Source organism: Callospermophilus lateralis, chromosome 1, assembly GCF_048772815.1.
Source record: "Callospermophilus lateralis isolate mCalLat2 chromosome 1, mCalLat2.hap1, whole genome shotgun sequence".
Classification (NCBI taxonomy): Eukaryota; Metazoa; Chordata; class Mammalia; order Rodentia; family Sciuridae; genus Callospermophilus; species Callospermophilus lateralis.
This window is the reverse complement of record NC_135305.1, coordinates 144,229,035-144,248,865: the sequence shown is the minus strand read 5'-3', so window position 1 is coordinate 144,248,865 and position 19,831 is coordinate 144,229,035. Positions and strand designations below refer to the sequence as shown.

Here is a 19,831-nt window from a genome sequence, read left to right as displayed (position 1 = left end):
GAGATGATGCTGAGTCAAAAGATCCAGGTTCTCATCTTTGTGAGTGACAGAAGATATAAGATTTCAGAAAATTGTTCTCATGGTAATGCTTTGGATAGGGAAATGTATTCATCACTTAGTGATATATCACACTCCAGGTTATTCCAATATATTAGTGTACTCATATCTCCTACAGAGTTGTGAGATATTTTCCATACTTTTAAAGTGGCCTCAGTGGTCATCTCTATAAAGATATATACCTAGGGGTACAAAATATCAAATGTACATATCACACGTGGTTCTAGTGTAGCTGGAAAACCAAAGGTTCTGCTTCTCATTAATTCTTGTTCTTTTCTTTGCTGTGTATTTTCACTGCTGTTCATATCAAGAAATTCCCTGAACAATTCATAAGCAATAAGTCATATAATAACAGTCATTCTGCATCCTCCTAGTTCCCCCAAATGGCATGGTTGAGTTCATTCCTGGAGAAAGCATGGGTCAGGAGGCCCCATCAAAAGCCATGGTAAGTTTGCTTATCTTCCTCTGAAATCCAAGTGTTCCTTTTATTTTCTCTTTCTCTTATAATATGATATGATTTCTTGGAAATGACAAAAACAATTTTCTGAGTGTGCAGATTTTCATGGGGGTGTCTGTTGTCAACTGAGACCTCACTGAATGCAACATTAACAAGAAAGAATATCAACTACACATTGCATGGTAGCAAACTTTGTGCCTGGCTGCGGTTTTCCCTCCTGGCCATTGATTTCCTTATTTATCACCTCATATAGACCTGTGACACAAATTCCCCTAGAGAAGCTTGTGTCATTTGGTGAGTGTACATTTGCTTTGTTGTTGCCTTTGAGTTCCCTTGAATTGACCACTTTCTCATTGGATTTTCTAATGTCAAAAAGTAAAAAAAAAAAAAAAAAAAAAAAAGACTTGTGCACACAGGACAGAGCATGGCTTGATATTCATAGTGACTCCTTTTCTGTATTTACAGGAGGATTCAAGAGGATCCATAAGTGGTATGTATCCTGGCCTCACTCTCTTCCTGATGCAAAATGTAGATGATGCCAAGGGTCGGACAGTCTTCTTTTCTTTTGAGTGCAGAGTCTCAGTAATTCCACTAACTCTTTGAGAATGAAAAGTGAAGAGCTTGTGGTCCAAATTGATTTAAAAAAAAAAAAAACACAAACATATGGACACCCCCCCCCCACACACACACACAAAAAAAAAACCACAAAAAACTATGGCCATTCTCTATAGTTACTGATAGCACCTGTGAGAGTTGAATGATGTGGTTAGTTCCAGGAATGATTTGTATGTGTTTCTCTGGGTACATCCATATCATGTGATTCTGAGTGTACCTGTGTATTCGTTTTTGCACATTTGTGTGTTTCTCTAGATATATACACACCAAGATGCCAATGTCATGTTTATACAAACATGCATGTTTATACAAAACATGCCATGTCCATTAGATCATGATTTTCCATATGTGTGAATAGAACAAATGATGAATTTTCCATGTGTGCAGTTCATTCCACGCCAAGAATACCTCAATTAACATGCAAAATATATCCCATCCAGACATGGAAAATTTTCACAACACTCAGTAAGGAAAAAGCTCTGTTTCATTCCTGTCACTGCACCAGTAGCTTCATTTAATAACAAACATCACCTGTCAGTAGGCCCTGTATTTAGTCAGGGCATTTGATTGTTCATCACACTTCACTCATGACAGCTTTTCACGTTCATATACATTTTCTCTGAAAGGTGTCAGAATTTATTTTCCAAACCCTATTCTAAGCACAAAATTCTGGACAGAGCCAATCCTTAACAGTGACCCTCAGGTCCACCAGCACACTGTGCTCAGTTATGGCAGGAATCTGAGACAGAGAAGATGCCCAGGCCAGAGTTTCCAGTAGCAAAGGAAGGGATTTATTTGCATGTTCCAACTGACATTGAAACCTTCCTTTTTGGGTCCTTTGGTAGACAATACCTTGTGAGAAACATGTTTAAACTCAAGGGACATTCATGGGGGATGACCAGTGCAGCTGCAGCTCATTTAGTTACAGAGCAAAAGATGGGCTCCAGTGAAGGTCAAGCTCAGCTCGGCAGTGGTGTCTGATCCCAGAGTCCAGGTCTGTTCTGCTCCTTGTGTGGCCTGCAGGATATCACATTGACAGTGTCTCTGATAGGTCTTCACATTGTTGGTCTCAAATGCTATCCAGGTCCTTCTAATCAGACATACATGGATACTGACATTGACTGGTCACTGTGAGGGTGGAACCACTGTACTCATCATTCCTCCTCATTTCTGAGCTCATCCCTGCAGAGTGTCTTCATCTTAGTCCCTATCAGCATTTGATGAATGCCCTTCTGTGCTAAAACCTCACTTGGCCAGCATGTGGGGCTCTACAGTGAGCCAGTTATCCACCTGGCATCTCACCAGGACCAGCCAGAATTGTTAGGGAAGTTTAGAAAATAGCACTGTGTCCCACATTTCTAATCAGCTCTAGGTGGATGTGCCTAAACTTGTGGGGAGCCACCTGGATTTTAATGTTGATTTTGTTGATTCAGATTCCTCAGTCCCTCAGAGAGTTCCTGACCCTTTTGCATGAGTCCACAGTCTACTTTTAAATGAGGAGTGAGTTTATGCTACCAAACTGCTTTCCAAGGAAACCTAGGGGAAGGAAATTTATGCTTGCTTCATCTTTGAACTCCAGGTCTTGGTCATCCAAAACAGCAATCACTTTTTGGATGTGGTATACATTTTTAATTTTATTTAAATTTTAATACAAAACTTTCAAAACCTTAACCCAGTTCCACATTTCAAGTGGCCATTAGACCCATGTGCATAAGGCAGAGAACATTCACATTCTCTTTTGGGCAGCTGCTCTGATAATGGCACAGTATATGCTCTGTGAGTTTGTATTCCTGAAACTTTTGGCATCATGGTTTGCATGCAAACTTGGTCTATTTCAAGGAGAGAGTAATAATGTGTCAATGGAAGAAAGTAGTTAAAATTTGAAAACTTCAATCTTGAAGGTTTGCAATTTTTCTGACTCCCCAGAGCTCAGAGATGGTCTGGAAGCCAGAACAGAGATCAGGGTGATCCTGACCATTAATATGTGACTCTGTTTTTCTTGCTAATAATAAATCCCTTGAGACTGAAGAATTTATACAGGTGTGTTTAGCTTACAGTCCTGAAGATACAAGAGTATGGCACTGGCAAACACTTGGCTTTAGTGAATGCCCTCTTAGCTGCATTGCATGATTGGGGCATCAGCATGGTTGCAGGTGCAGGATGGAGACATCAGATGGGAAGACAGGAAGCCAGCAGGGATCAGATGATTCATTTTCTCTTCTTATATAACCAGGATCTAGCAAGGGTTTGAGAAATATATATTCCTACTTCTGAGTCTCATACTCTTAAATGACCTCATCACGTCCAAGGAGACCCTTCCTCATACAGGTTTCACAACTCTCATTATTACCATACTAATAACCAAGCCTCAATCACACAATTCTGTGCAGGACAAATATCATGCAATCCTAGTAACCATCATGAGCTTAATTGTGACAAAGAATGCATGAGACAATCCTAAGTAATGCTGTTGCTGATGTTTGTGTCTCTAAAGGTTGGACATGGAGCAAAGATTATGATTCAAGCAGTGATGAGGAAGAGACTGCAGGTAGGAACAGCCCTAAGGGTATGACTAAATGAGAAAGGTTTCCTTCTAGGAATTGAGTTCACCTAACTCATGTGGGAAATGAGGAACTGGCATGAAATAAAAATAAACAGAAATATGTATTGTTTTTATAAAAATAAGAGCTAGTAGACCTCATGACTTTGAGCATCCTGTTTATAAGAAGACATTTTTCTGCTTTGACAGTTAAACACAATCGTCCATGAAAGTCCCACTTTGTCCTGAATTTGCCTCTTCTAAGCATCAAGTAGGTTGGCTTTTATTGTTGGCTATTTTTTTTTTGGCATTGTGCATGAAAGAATTAAAATCTGCACTTTAGTTTTGATGCACAATGGAAGGAATCTAGTGGAACACACTTTCTTAAAGTGACTTTCTTAAACTGTAATTGAAGCTCTCACTAGTGCTAAGCAGTGAATAAGAAGTCACAATTCCCCTCTGCATGTTCTCTTCTTAGAGAAGCACTTTCTCTTCTGTGTTTTTCTACTCCTGGTTTAAAATAAACTCCCAAATGTGGGCAACTTAAAGAACATTGTTTCAGTGCTCCCTTGACAGGTCAGTGTGTTCTCCTATAAAAGAGTTGGGAGAAGTTCCTCCTTGAACATGTTTCTAACCTCCAGTCTTCATCTAATTGCCAAGCCCTGGGACTAGGAGGAACATCTGAATGTGCTTATATTCAAGAGGCCTAACTCTGGAAAGTCAGGGAGACTCTGGCTTCCTCTTGGAGGAACAGGATGACACAGACATCCCTACTGAGTACAGTGGCAGAATGTGAACTGGAAAAGAGCTCTTGTGATCCTAGATCTGTTTCTCATTGCAGAGGTGAGGTGATGGAGGCCAGGAGATAAGAGTGCAGACAAGAGGAAGAATGGAGAGCTTTGTCTTCGTCTCTAGGACACCAGGAGCAGTATCAATCAAGTTCTCACCTTGACTTTAAATCTGCCTTTCCTTTTTCTAAGGCCACATCATCACAATCAAGGCCATGGTACATAGGGAAGACGTAGAAACTGATGCAGAGGAGGAGGACAAGGAGGAGGAGGAGGAAGAGAAGGAGAAGGAGGAGGAGGAGGAGGAGAAGGAGAAGGAGGAGGAGGAGGAGGAGAAGGAGAAGGAGAAGGAGGAGGAGGAGAAGGAGAAGGAGGAGGAGGAGAAGCAGAAGGACGAGAAGGAGGAGGAGGAGGTGGAGGAGGAGGATGAGAAGATGGAGGAGGAGGAAGAGAAAAGGACCAGTAATCTGTACGTAATTGATTTCCTGTTGGTTCTCTTATTTATCCTTTCTTATGTAGAGCCTCTGTAGCTTTTCTATGTTTCATATTTCCCATATTTATGACATTTGAAACATTATCATATTTCCCACATTTTCTAAATGTGCTTTCCTCATCCAGATGGTTGAGATCCTTGGACCTTCAATTTCTGTTAAATCTCTCTGCACTAACATTCTTAGTCTTTCCCTGGTTTTGACCACAGGCCACACCACTGAATCATGCTGAGCAATACAGCATGGCCATGTACAGAGCTTGAGTGTAGGGGTCTTCAGAAATATTGAGTTGTTGCCTGATGTATGAGACATAAACAATCTGGCTCTGTTCTAGAAAACACTGAGTAGCTGGGTTCTTCTGCCTTTGCTGGCTCTGAGCATGCATGAATTTACCCTTCCTTTCCTAGGTCAAGATTACACAATTGGAAAGTAGTTCCCATAACATGAATTGTTTCCAGGGGCCCTCTCCTGGTTTAAAATGTGGGCTCAATGCAGCAAAAGTGATAAAGCAGTTTAGGAAGAGGAAATTTGTGTGTGGAAAAAACTTGAGGGAGAGGAGAGGTCAAAATCACATGTTCTCTATTATTTAAGTTTCTTTGTTGCACTTTATGCAATCCATCAGAAGAAATAGAGCACTGAAGTGGCCCCAGTTACATGTGAACATGGCCATGCAAGAGGAGGTGCAATTTGATTAAAATCAGTGCACAGAGCTGTCTGAGGATAGGGCTAAAGAGGGTAGGGCTGGAGGAGCAGGGTCCTTGCTCCACCCTGTGTCATCACAGGGGCTGCTCCTCAGGTCCCAGATGTGTGCTACTCAGCCTTTACACCCAAATGTCCTAGAGAACCCTTCCCATTGCCTCATGTTTACTCTCTAGGGGAGCAGCCTCAGAAGGTTCTGAAGGTGAATCTTCATGAGAATTTGCTGCTGAGGACATTCATAGAGATTCTCTGCCCACAGACAACAGCCTCAGCTGAAGGCAACATACCTGCCTCAGTGCTCCCTGCCCAGAGCCCAGGAGAGATCAGGGCCCAATTCATCTTGCATTTCCTGAGAACAATTGTGGTTCTGGACACTCTCTGTGGCCAGCAACTCATCCAAAGTGACATTTTTTTCCCTGTTTCTGTGTTATAGACTCCGTAAAACACCTGGGAGAGAAGTAATTTTGGCCTCGGGACACGGGAGAGATGACACCTGTGGTGTGCAGCACCTGGAATTAGCCAGCAAGACTTAGGGAAGGAGTTGTTTTTATGGTTCCAAAGACATAACAGTCTATTATGTGTAGAATTTACAGATTTATGTATTCTTTGTTTATTAATTTTAATATTAGTACTTCTTGTTAAATTTTTAAATAAAATTATATTTCCTTGGTAAGAGTTGCTTTTTCAACTCATTCTGTAAAATAAAACACATTAAAAAGAAGTAGATGTTCCTGAGGTAGATCTCAATGAATTACAAAGGAGTTACCCTGGTGACCCCCATCACCATCAGTACTCTCCTCTCATACCCCTAAGTTTGCTTTTTAGGTTGTTTTTTAGGTTGGTATTATAATATTCACTAAATTAACAATGTGGGTGAATAGGTACAATAAAGAAATGAATAATTAAATTTCAAGGTAAGTAAAATCCCAACAAAATTTCATAAGTGTTCAATTAATTGATCCATTTATTAGCTAACTAAATATCAAGTCAAGACACCCAATATAAGAAAGGACTGGGAAACAATTGGCAATTTTCATTTATAAAAATTGTGGTTTTACATTTTTGAATCCTTTTCTCAAGAATAATTTTTGTTATAATATATCACATACATATAAAACAAGTTGGAAACATACATTATAAACTTGTACCAATGGTGATAAATTCATTAAATGACATGTATCTCATTGGAAATAGTTTGGTTTCCATATAGAGAGAGCATGAAAACTACTAAGATAATAATAAAGTCTAGACAAAATATATATATCTGCTCTACAAACATATGGGCATCACTCCAATCTAACCATGCTAAAATTACATAGTATTGTAAAAATATGTCTTAAAACTGTATACTTTAATAAGAAATAGTTCAATAAAGAATGATAATACAGGGACTGTGGTTGTAGCTAAGTGGTAGAGTGCTTACCTCACATGTGTGAGGCCATGGGTTTGATCCTAAGCACCACATATAATAAATAATATAAAGGCATTGTGTCCATCTACAACTAAAAGGTTTTTTAAAAAAGAATGATGGGCTGGGGATATAGCTCAATGGTAGAGCACTCGTACCTAGCCTAAGTGAGGCACTGGGTTCGATTCTCAGCACCACATATAAATAATAAAATAAATGTCCATTGACAACTAAACAAATATGTAAGAGAAAAAGAATGGTAATACTGAGAACCAAGGCATTCAGATTTCAAAATTCATGCTTCTTTTTCATTGATCCAATATTTTGTCAACTAAGATTTCAAAATTTGTTCAGAGCCAACATTAGTCATACATGTTACTCATCTAGTATTTCATAAATTTTCTTTCCCCATTGAAGACCTTTGATAAATGTCCAAAATATTCAGTTAAATATATATGAAATGAAGCTGAAAGAATTTATAGTTTCATTTTTCACTGTCACCTCAAGTGTTTGAGTATTACATGTTATTCAACTAAAACAACAAAATTAATATCATAATGGCACAGCCTGTATTGTAAATAAATTAAAACAACAGCATGTGTAACATGAAGTCAGAACAGTGGCACATTAAATGAATATGTAATTTAATCTTGGGATAAGAAATTGAAAGATGATCAGTACTGTGGGATGATTTGGGACATAATGCTTTACTCTACTGTTCAATACAGGTTCTAGAACCCCTTTCACCTACACATGGATGGAGTTGGGGGACAGAAAGCTGAGCTGGAAGACAACATTTTATTTGTCTTTTTTTTCACCTAGATTGTAAGATAAATGAACAGACAAGTCCCTCAGCCTGCTGCACTGACCACAGACAAGCAAAAGCAATAACCATTTAAGTGATCAGCAGGCAGGCACGGTCAGGTCATTACTGGGCAAAGAGTTCAGAGAACAGAAGTTCATAGGTTAGTTGCCAGTGTCAGCTCCACCTTCAGTCATAATCCTTTGGAAAGGATGGACACACATACTGTGCCTTCGAATTTTAGTAGCCACTGCACCTCACACACCATTGGGTTCAATAGAGTACTCGAGAACTGAAGTGGCTGGTGCCAACATGTAAGATATTTGTACGGTGTGCAGATCAACCCAGCCTCTGGCCCTGGAGGGACAATCACAGCATTAGTGTGAGGAGTTCCTTTTGGCAGGACAGAGGTTGGTATTTGTCTGATCAAAGGCATCCTTTTGCAATCCTTTTATTTTTTGTACCAACATTTAGGGTCAGCTGGAGAAGAGTACTCAGGGTCACTTCACAGAGAAAAGAAACAGCCCCAGTTATGATCCTTGGAGCAGCCTGGGCTGCTGCCAAAAGAGAAAAGGCAAGGTCTGGTGATTTAATGTGGGCACCTCTGCAGGTGTCATTCAGAATCAGAAGTTTCATCAACTACATCTTCTTCAGTTTTCCCAATACAGTGACACATCATGGATGTACCTTGTTCTCAAATTTTTATTAAGGATGGATAAAATAAACATTCTATAATTTTAACTCAGTTTGAACATTTTTCCCTTTCTGCTGCAGGTACCAGTATTTGCCTCAATTCTTCAGTGGCCCTCTATAGTTTACTTTGCTCTATCCTGAGCACTTTCCACAGTGATTAGTACATCTAAATCTTCATGTATATACTCCCAATTCAGTTTGCTCTATTTTGTTCCTCCTTCTCTTTATCTTTGAGACTTTGTCTCAGGCCATTGTTTTACCTCCCGTTTCTGCCTCAAGCTCTTTAGCTGTAAATCCTCTGGTGCCAAAGATCCTACTAAGAAAATTAAAATCTAAATATTTAAATTTTTTAAATTTGTTTACACAAATAGAGCACAGCTTTTCATTTCTTTGGTTGTAGATGATGCAGAGTCACTCCATTCATTAAATCATACCATACAAAGGGTAGTAATGTCTTTCTCATTCCACCATCTCATCCCCACACACCCTCCCCTCCACCTCCTCTCCTCTGCTCAATCCAAAATGTTCCATTCTTCTCTTGACTCTCCTTCAGAATGTTATAGACCTGATCCACTTATCAGAAAAAAATATTTGGCCTTTGGCTTTCTGGGATTGACTTATTCTGTTCCATGATATTCCCAACTCTCTCCACTTATCTGACAATGCTATAATTTCATTCTTCTTTAAGGCTGAGTAATATTCCATTCTGGAAATGCACTACAGTTTGTTTATACATTCAAATGTTGAAGGGCATCAGGATTGTTTCAATGGTTTAGCTACTGTGAATTCAGCTGCTATGAACAGTGATATCACTGCATCACTAGGGTGTGATTTTAAGTCTTTGGTGTATACATCTAAGAGTGGGAATGCTGTGTAAAATGGTGATTCCATTAAAAGTTTTCTAAGGAATCTCCAATCTGCTTTCCAAAGTGGTCACACCATTTTGGAGTCGCTAAAATCAGAATATTCTCCTACAGACACATTTAGTTTCTCTCATAACTGAACAATAGGCCCCAAATAATCAGAAAATTTTGCAATCCTCTTATTTTTGTACCGACATTTAACGTGTGTGCATGACTTTATGTACTCTGCTAATTCCTTTATCTGGCAGCTGCTGAGGTGGTTGAAGATCCCTCAGAATTTAGACAGGATGCTTAAGAGCTGCTTGTCCTTCACCAACTGCATCAGGTTATCTGGGATTACCATTTCCCCTGACCATATTCCAGTCTCCACAGACCACATTACCCTATGCCTTGGCATTAGTGCCAGAAAGAAGGTATGGGTGGGGGTAACTCTGAGAACTGTCTGCTGAGGACCCAGTGTACCTCTCTGCACTGGCTCCTGCTCTAGGCACAGAGCTGAGGACCATGGAGGCTTCTATATGAGCTACAGTGAATGTTGATGAATGTGTATGTATTCCAGTGTGAGGAGACACTGTGACATGCCACAGTGGTTCTGGTCCCCAGCTGTATGGACAAACATATCCTCTCTATATATGCTAATAGAGGACTTGGTGATAGGAGACAAAATCTGCTATTTAGGGAAAGACCCCTAGGAGATTCCTAATGCAGACCATGGCATTTGGGAACTGTCATGTCACCTGTTGTAGAGAATTATACGCCTTTTGAAGAACAGCTCATGGTGCAAAGCCTGTTGCTGGTAGGTACAAAATAACACCAGTCATCACTTGAATATGAAGCCAGAACTGTGTAATTTGCCAGTGAGAAGGTCAAGGAGGCTTAGCATCATGGATAATTTGCATCTGGGAAGGAGCAAGAGCAGGGCTCCCTCCCAGTACTCTGCATGGGCATATGGTAAAGGCCCCATGTTTCCGACTTTCCAGCACCAGACACTATCCCAGGAGTTCCATGTGTATGTCCTATGGGAGGAGGTGAGGCTTTGGGTAAAAGGTGAGCGTGACACTGCTGCTACCTGATGACTCTGGTCCAAAAATGTCTAATAAAACCATGAAAGCTGATTATGCAAAGTCTCCTAACCACATTAAATTACAGAAGCATGCATAATTATTTTAATAATGTTATATAACCCACTATAGTAAAGAAGTATCATTTCCACAAAGATAAGATGAACACTTATTTGTGATATAATGTATATACTTTTTATCATGTCATTTCTTTAAAAAAGGTTTTATATATTTATATTACATGTCAATTTGGACAGTAAAATTTTCTCAGAAATGTTTGATCTTTTTCTATTTTCTCATTTACATTTTTAAGATAGATTTACTTAACCAAATAACTGAAGCCGGATTGGTAATTTTCTAACCACTGAGTTGTTAACAGAAATAATATTCACCCTTTGATATTTGAAGCCAGATATGTAAATGTGATTTGTGTTTATTAGAATAAATTCAACTTTGAAGAAATTGGATGTTTGTTTCAAAACTACTCTTTGACCAACTATCTTATGAAAGTCCATAATTTAAGTAGTATACTAATATAACACTTCTAAATCTATATAGTATAATTGTTTAAAATTTGTATTTCTTATTTTTAGATGTACATGACAGTAGAGTGATTTTGGATATATATATATATATATATATATATATATATATATATATATATATATGGAATATAATTTATCATTCTTGTGGTTTTACATGATTCAAAGTTACACTGGTAGTGTATTCATATAGAGAGAAGTTATATAAATAATCTAATTTGGGAGTATAAAAAAGCAGTCCTTTCACTGTTCAATGTTACAAGCTTCTTCTATTTTCACATTTATTTTCACAGAAATGCAGTTGATTTTAAGTGACTGTTTTCATCATCACGGTTTTACTATAAAGAAAATAAACTCTCTGTTTGCAAAGTCATGAAGGTATTTTGATGCCAGGTCATAATCTCCAAAGAGTGACCTGAGAAGGAAATGATCCTGATGATGAGGTGGATCTTAATTCAATTTGTGTATCTCAGGTGGTTTCCTTCCCTATAAACACGTTTTCCCAAACAGCTCATGAACAAAAAGTCCAGCTTTCATGAAGAGAGAGTATTCATGTGGTCATGACAACATATTTCCACTCACAGAGGTGACCTGCCTATAGCCAGGTGGCAACAGCAGAACCCAACCCTGAGTTCTAATATGAGGTTATTTCCTATGGGAAGAGGCCAGGTACCTCAGAGCAGATTGATGACACTAGAACTTTCATCATGGCAGACTGACATTAGTTCTCAGTGAAACATGCATTTACCCTTGAGGGAGCTTGTTTTCCTTGCCTGCAGTGCTTCTGCCAAAACTGTTATCCATGTACTTAGTGAACACCTTAACCACCCTGGTGATATTCAGCATGGGTCTTCTGAACACAATGCTTATGTCACAGCCAATAAAGGACAGTAATCAAGCCATATTCCTGCCATTACTACTCTTACATTTCCCCAACATTCTAAAACACCAGGTCTGACAAAAAGGTTGACTGGCTTTTGAGGAGCCAAAGATGAATCTTGGTGAGTGGTTACACCCATATCCAATACATAATGATGTTTGTGGCATATGCAGAATTCCTGAAGCTGGAATTAGGGCCTGGGACTGGGAATGACTCCACACACTAGTGACTCACTAGCACAATGTTTGATTCCCATTTCAGTAATTCAACCCTATTATTGATCTAGTGCAGAGGACTTAGTTCTAAACACAGGACACAAGAATGACTGCTCTAACCTGGGTTTAAGCCTCCCTTTTGCTACTCATGACAAGGAATCATTAGACCAATTTGGGGCTATTGGGTCATGATTGGTCCTGATAATCAGGGGAATTAGTTTGCCATTGCTGACTCAAAATAAGGAGGCAATGCATAGAAAGAAGCATGTTCTCTAGTACTTCCTTGGACTGCACTTAAGGTCAGAATACCAACACAATCCAACTCAGCAGGGCTATTGGTGCACCTATGTTGTATGAAGTGATGATTTGTGCCTTCCACCTGGCACTACTAGCTAGAGATCTACATTAGCCAAAGCATTTTTTTTTTGGTGGTCAAGGGAATTAGAATACAGAAGTAAGAAATCACCAATTAGAATTCTATGGAAAAATATTTTAATGTGAATATATTTGAATATGTTTTCCTTCCTCTGTCTGATTCTAGTGTCAACTAACATAGGTGTGTTAAAAATATGTAACTATCCAAGCCTGGTGTCACATGCCTGTAATCCCAGCTGCTTGGTAGACTGAAGCAGGAGGATCATGTTATCAAAGAAGACTCAAGAATAGCTTAGTGCCTTGCTATTCAGTGAGACCCTGTCTCTAAATAAAACACAAGATAAGGTTGGGGATGTGACTCAGTGGCCCATTGCTCCTGAGTTCAATCCCTGGTTCAAAAGGGAAAAAAAAGTTAACATTTTATTTCAATATTTAATTTACAGGAGATCATAGGTGGAGGACAATGAACATATTTGAGCTCAAAAAATGTATTTTCTTGTTTAAAAAAGATGCACATTTTTTGGGGTGGTAGTTTGGTGGATCATCTTATTACATGAAGCCTGGATATCATAATTATGTTTAGGTGGAGACTGAGTGATCATGGAAGTGGCAATGAGTTTCTGGTTGACACACGTGGAATATGGTGCCATGTTTAGTTTAAAATGTGATAGTTTTAGTGTATTTCTCAAAATTGATCACATGTATATTTCTGGTAGTAGAAGGAACGCTTCTGTTGTACAAGCCATGGAGGCTAGAAGTGAATCCCTGCAATCTTGTGACTCATGCCTGCATATGTGTATCTGTTAGGCCACTACATAGAGAGGAGGGGTCAGGTTGTTTACATGTCCTTGGATTCACCTCCAGCATGGTTCTGATGCTTCAATTGTTTCATAACCCAGAATAACTAGGACATATGGCTCAATTTTCATTATAAAAATGCAAGGAATGAGTGGTACTAGATGGAGCATCAGGATATTTACCATGGAATTTATTAGCCTAGATCAGCTTTCTGAGTATAGAATGGCCTTCCTAGTTTATGACTAGTTAGGTATGTTGTTGCTGTGATCAAAATCTGACAAGAAAAAATGAGAGGAGGAATTTTCTTTTTTGTCTCAGGATTTGAGATTTGTCAGTTCATACATGGCCATCTCAATTGCTGTTTTTAAACTGAGGCAGAATATCATGGCTGAATGACATAGAGAAGAAAAGCATCTTGAATCATGACAATCAGGAAGCAGGGAGACCTCTGTCTCCCAGAGAAACCAGGAACAAAATAGAAACCCCAAAGTCTCATCTCCAGACAACCTCATTCAGCCACAGTCTGCCTGCATATAGTTACCATCTATATCATTGGAGTTAACCACTGATTAGTTTACAACTCACAACCTTTTCATTTTTTCCTCTCAAGATTCTTGCATTGCCTTCCCCATGATATTTATGGCACACCCTATATCCAAACCCTAAGAGTCCCTGAGTGCCTTTGTGGGACATCTTTCTTCATTGATTTCTCTCCTCAAATGCACAGCACAGCCGGGCTTTCTGAGACCACTCTCGCTTCATCTCTAGATTTTGGAGGTAAGTGTGTGTTTGGTCAACATGGAAGTTATGAATCCTCTGGGCATCTTATTAATAGGAAGCCACTCAAAATAGCTATGGGGACAAAAGAAGAGACTGAGGAGTTGGAGGTTCAGCATTCAACTTTCTTCAAGCTGCTTTGGGCAAAATATCACCATTGACTTCCCTGACCACTGGTTACAGTCACTTTCCAGGTTTTGAATCCTTTGCCACTTTTCCAATTCTTCTGAGCTGTTTTTTTTTTTTTTTTTTAATTGCGTCTAGTTCTGATGGGCTGCTGCCCTTTCATATTCCTGTCCAAAGGCAGGGCAGCTCCCTGCTGAGAGACCACTGATGACAAGTGACTCAGCATAAGGTCACCATAGACCCTCACATTCCTCATGGTCCTATTAGTATCTCCCACATGGACTTTGGTTTCATCTTTGGCATTTAATTTAATATTTCTGTTCTTGTTTACATGCTTTTATGTATTTCACGTGTTATACATTGTTTTTTAATCAACTGACTACATTTATGGATTTACCACCAATTTTAGTCTCAAACATTGTGTTTGACACATCTCATTCTGCAATGTACAATAAGTGGCCACATTTATTCTTATTTTTTTAATCTTCCATGCTTTATGTGACATGTAAAAAAGCACTACAATCCAGTCCTGACAGACAAAACAAATTAAGGTACCTTATTTTCTGTGAAGTTCATCAGTATCACAGTTTCCATGGCTGAGCTTTAAAAAATGAATTCTCAAGTATTCCTCAAGCAGAGAGGATCCTGCCTCTGAACTAAGGTGAATTCCAGGTTTAGGGCTATGAACTGAGGCAGATGAGAGTTAGTGTCAATCTGAGATTCTCCTCAGGGAGCCTGTCCATTTTTCATGCAGGGAGAAGTGACCAAGTGCCCCCTTCCCTCATGCAAGACCACATAGGAAATTCTTCCTGAGAAAGGTATGTATGGCTGGAGGTGGGAGGAAATGCCAGAGAAGACTGTGCAGGCAACTTTGGAAGACCCTAGGATAGAGAAGCCTTCCCATGGATGACTTCTGGACAGTGATAAAAAGTCCCCTGAGATTAGCAGGAGGCACATGCAGTCATGCTGGGAGAAGGAAATAGACCCGAGGAGCCGCATATTCTCACACTGTGCTCCCTCCTACAGCATCTGAAGCTTAGTATGTTCTCCCTTACAAAATTCAACCAGTGTGGTCTGCCATACTTACACATACAATCAGCCTCCTTCAGTGCATTTCCCTGGTGAGGTCTTCTTTGTCCCTTGGCTATTTCCAGTGTCCTGGGGGGTGATCCTGTGTTAGTCTGACCCTCAGAATATCACTGCAATGTCACTGCAACCCCAGACACAGATTAAAAACTCCTGATGTCCATTCAGGGACTACAGTTGGACTCCTCCTTTTCACCCAAGGCTGGCCTCACTCCTGGACTCTGTGCAACCATAGCTTCTCTCCTGGATTCCTCTGAATGCCCTTCCACTGACACTTACTGATTGAGGATTCACAGAGTGGAAGCCCCTCTCCTGAGGACCCCAAATCTTCTGTCCCTGGAGAGCCTATTGTCAGTATGTCTAGCCTCACTCTGTGCCAGTTGTGCCAAAATGTACCCTGTCCTGTGTCTCTGATTGGTGGCATTGACAGTGCATGGGAAGTCATGGCAGGTCACGTTCATGTCAACAGGTGCCTTGTTTCTGTTAGAAGAGAATCTGCCAAACCCAAGCCTATCTCCCCACATGCAATAGTGTACAGAAATTGTGTGAAAGTTTGTGTGGATGCAGGCTTCTTAGGTATTGAGAAACCAAGACTCATGTGTTCCATTTAATGTCATCACAGATAATGACAGACTTCTGCCAATGTGCTGATTTCTACATATATTTTACCCCCTTTTTTTTAGGTTCCTCACTGTTCCACTAGCAGCTTCCATTGTGATTTGTTTATTTTCCCCCATCATACCACTTTTGTTACCTTTCATGTCCTTTTATTAATTTTTGAAATTTATTTTTATAGTGGTTTCTATGTGCTTTACATCAATACCAACATAGTTTGCAATGATGCTGCCTGAGTTGTATTGTCATGTTCCCTCTCCTCCCACCCTCATGTATTCCTTCTTGTTTATGATGCTGTTGTCATAAGTATGATGTGCATACTGGCATTCTTGTGTTCATTTCCATTATTGATTCAAACTATGAACTTTATTTCTCCTGTCTTTAATTCACATGGTAATATGTTAGAAACTAAATTACAAAACTATATCATTGTTAGGATTTATGATCAGCTATGTAAGTACCTTTAGCAGAGATATTAATTCTTCAGGTTCTCAAGTTCCCATTTCTTACCCTTCTTAAGTTTTAGGACTCCCCTCAGTATTGCATGCTGGGCAGGACTACCAGAACCCCAAATGAGCTCTGTAACTCTCCCATTTGTGGTTGTCAGCTCTTTTTCACTGTGACCATTATACCTGACAGGAAAAAGTTAGAGAAGGGCACATTAATTTTTGGCTGGTGGCTTCACAGGTCTCCATGAGCTTCTGAGTCTATCACAAAAACAGCATGGTAGAAGGGCATGGTGGAATATGTAGAAGAATAAAACTAGACCATTATTTCTCACATTGCATAAAAATCAACTGAAAATATATCAAAGAGAAATGGTGAGCCATGTCTGAGCATGTGAAACAGCAGCAGCAGTCTAGGCCACAAGGAGAACAGGTGTGGAGCCTGCCTGGGTGCCATCAGGGCAGGACAAGATCTCTGAGCAGGTGCCATTGCCATTGCCTTTGCACTGCCCCCACACTTCCATGGAAAAGGAAGAATAGTCATGGCGGTGTTGCTCAGGAGATGCAGCTTGCATGAACAGGGCATGTTCTACTCTTAAAGGAGCAGGTCACTGTGGTGTGTGGGCAGGTGTGCATAATGAATCTTCAGCACCAGGCCTGCTGTCAGCTCTGCAGCCGCCATGGGCATGGCTGGCCCTAGTCACCCGCTGAGCATCTGGGACCAGGCCTTCTGTCATGAGGGCAAGCTGGTCTCTGCCACTGGAAGCTGTGGTGGTGGGCTCCTGAACATAGGTGGTGGGAGCGGCCCTGCAGGCAGATTGGCATGGGCATGGCTCCAGGCAAGTTGGCGAGCCTAGCTCTGCTTGTTGCCTCAGATCTGGCTCCTGCTGGGCTTTGTGCTGGCCTCACAGGCTTGTTCTTCTCTGTGCTTCAGAGCTACAACCAGTGAGACCCGTGGGTCAGTTGTGACATAGCAGACTGGAGGACTGTAGGCACAGCAAAAGGACCCAGGCCTGCAGGGCACAGGAAGATGTCTGTGAGGCACAAGGCTTTTCCCAGTTGGTGGCCTCATATGACAGGAACCTCCTCTTTGTGGGAGTAATGACCACCCAGAAATACTTCAGACTCCTGCTGTGTCCACCTTCAGAACATGACCTAAGACAATTCTTGGGATAGTGGAGTTTTTCTCTACTGAGGGTTCAGACACATCTGTACCAATTCCAGAAGCGTCACTGTGGGGTGTGGATGGCACTTGCCCACCCCAGAAGACTTTTATGATGCTTAAGTATATGCATGAGCACCACTTAGACAGTGATCTGGAAGCAGATGATGATCTTTATATCAAAGGAGATTATCTGAAGAGATTTCTGAGGAGCTTGAATATCAGTGAGCCCCTGTTTCTCAGGCAGACAGGACTGAGCTCTACAGAAGTGTTTTGGGTCTTGTGAGATGCATCAGCTTTTTCTTAAAATGAGAATTCTGAAAAGAACAAGAAGGGGTACATCTGAGAACTCCATTAGAGTAAGATTCTCCAAGCTATCACATTTAACCTGAACAAAAACCAAAGCTACCAGCATAAACTGCATAGCTACATTCTCAGTCAGCAAATTGCAGAGCAGCATCATCACACAATACAGTTCCAATGAGAAATCATCCTGATGAGCAAATACAGCAACACCGAGATGCATAAAGAGGACCAACATCTGGGAATCCTTGCTTCCTTCCTGAGGTTTCAGTCCTGCCATCAAGAGGAAATTCTGCAATGGGAATTTCTGACTGGGTAGAATTTATATTTGGCTGTGGAGAGTTAGCAAACCTGCACCCCCCCCCAAAAAAAAAAAAGAAATGAACTCAGCCTAGATGGAAGCCTTGGGTGACATCTTCATGTAGGTTGTGGAAATGATCAAGGCCACCACCAAGACCTAGGAATGCATCATGGATAAATAGATCCTGTGTGGCTATCATCTTGTGGTGAATCCCATGTATGGGGCAGAGTACATTCTGAACCTGCTCCTTCTACACAGGAAGTATAAAGGCAAGAAGATGTCAGTTCCAGTGAGGAGGGATGCAGACCTATAGCAGATTTTCAGCAAGATCCAGTTTGTGGAGCATTAGGAACTAGACACTCAGGAGCTGGCCAACAGAATCTGAAAACCTATTCTTCCTCTCTAGTTCCTTGAATAAGCTTCTTCCTTTCCAGTTCCCTGGATCCAAGAACAAATGCAAAGAGCCCAAAGATTAAAATGTCATATACTGGATATTTTGACATGTTTATGAGGTTTCTGGGAAACTTGGGGAAGACATGTCCCACCCCAAATCAGAACACCAAAGTGGTTGTACTACATTTTAATTCTGACTCCAACCCTGATAAGGCTAAACTAGTAGAACAGATGAGAGATTATAGCAGTAAGTACCCTAAAAGTGATATGAAGATTTTGCCTGTGTCTGTAGAATTTTCAGTTGTTCTGGCCCTCAGGGTGGGATGTTCTCAATTATTAACAAATCTTTGCACTTCTTCTGTGAAATTGACTGCTGTTTACCATGGAACTCCTGCAACAGTGTTGAGCAAATACAGTTTGGGGCCAACAAACACATTCCCCAATCATCTTTAGACAGTGTGATTGAAACATTATTTATGGTGATAAAGTTACCATGGAAAACCATTTTTCCTTTTACTCAAAAGAAAAACTGGCTTCTAAAGAAGCTGTGTTTTTGACATTACTGGTACTTAAAGGGATATCTTGCCCAAGTGGGTGGCAATTTCCATTCTCATCTGGGGATGAAGGATCTGGAAATCTTCAGCAATGTTCTCCAAGCAGGTTTGAAGATGTTCAGAAGCCAGGATGTAGGAATAGTGCATGTCCAGCACCCTGTCTTTCATGAACCCTAATCTGGATTCCCAAAGAATACAAAATGTGTTTGTGGTCCAAAGCATCATCACATGATTCCATGCAGCAATTAGCTGAAATGTGACTGGAGAAAAATAATCCAAGTTACAGTCAAAGCAGCCAGTCAACTCCGCTGGCCAAAACATTTTTAATTATCTATTTAAAAAAATTTTAGTTAGATCAGCTATTAAAGCCCATGCAAGGATACAATTTCTAAGTGATTTTCTTACATAAGACTCCTTTAATATTCAGCTTTGTGAACAAAATTGTGATTAGTGTTTGCCTTTGAATACGTATTCCTTTGAATTTTATGTAGCAGAAATGTTTTGGATGATTTGAAATGTCTTGGATGAAAAAAAAAATCTCTTGAATGCCTTCCAGGTCCCTTCTCTACAGTCCTATGACAAAAAAAATGAACATTCTCATGAAGTATTACTGTAACAAAAAGATACAAAACACTGTAACATTCTGTTTTTTTTTAAAAATATTGCTCAGTTTTGTCTCTTTTTACAAGTTGTTTTAAAGTCATCTCAAGTTCTAGTGCAGGAAGTTGAGCACCAAGTGCATGCAACTGATGTTGCGGTCTGGTCTTATGGCAGTGTTGAGATGG

General features: G+C 40.2%; 2 pseudogenes; one reads left to right on the top strand and one right to left on the bottom strand.

Moving 5' to 3' along the window:
- Positions 1 to 8,113: 8,113 nt before the first annotated feature.
- Positions 8,114 to 9,755, bottom strand: LOC143399242 (KH domain-containing RNA-binding protein QKI-like; annotated as a pseudogene).
- A 6,960-nt stretch (positions 9,756 to 16,715) lies between these two features.
- Positions 16,716 to 19,396, top strand: LOC143642040 (chondroitin sulfate synthase 1 pseudogene; annotated as a pseudogene).
- The last annotated feature ends 435 nt before the right edge of the window (positions 19,397 to 19,831 follow it).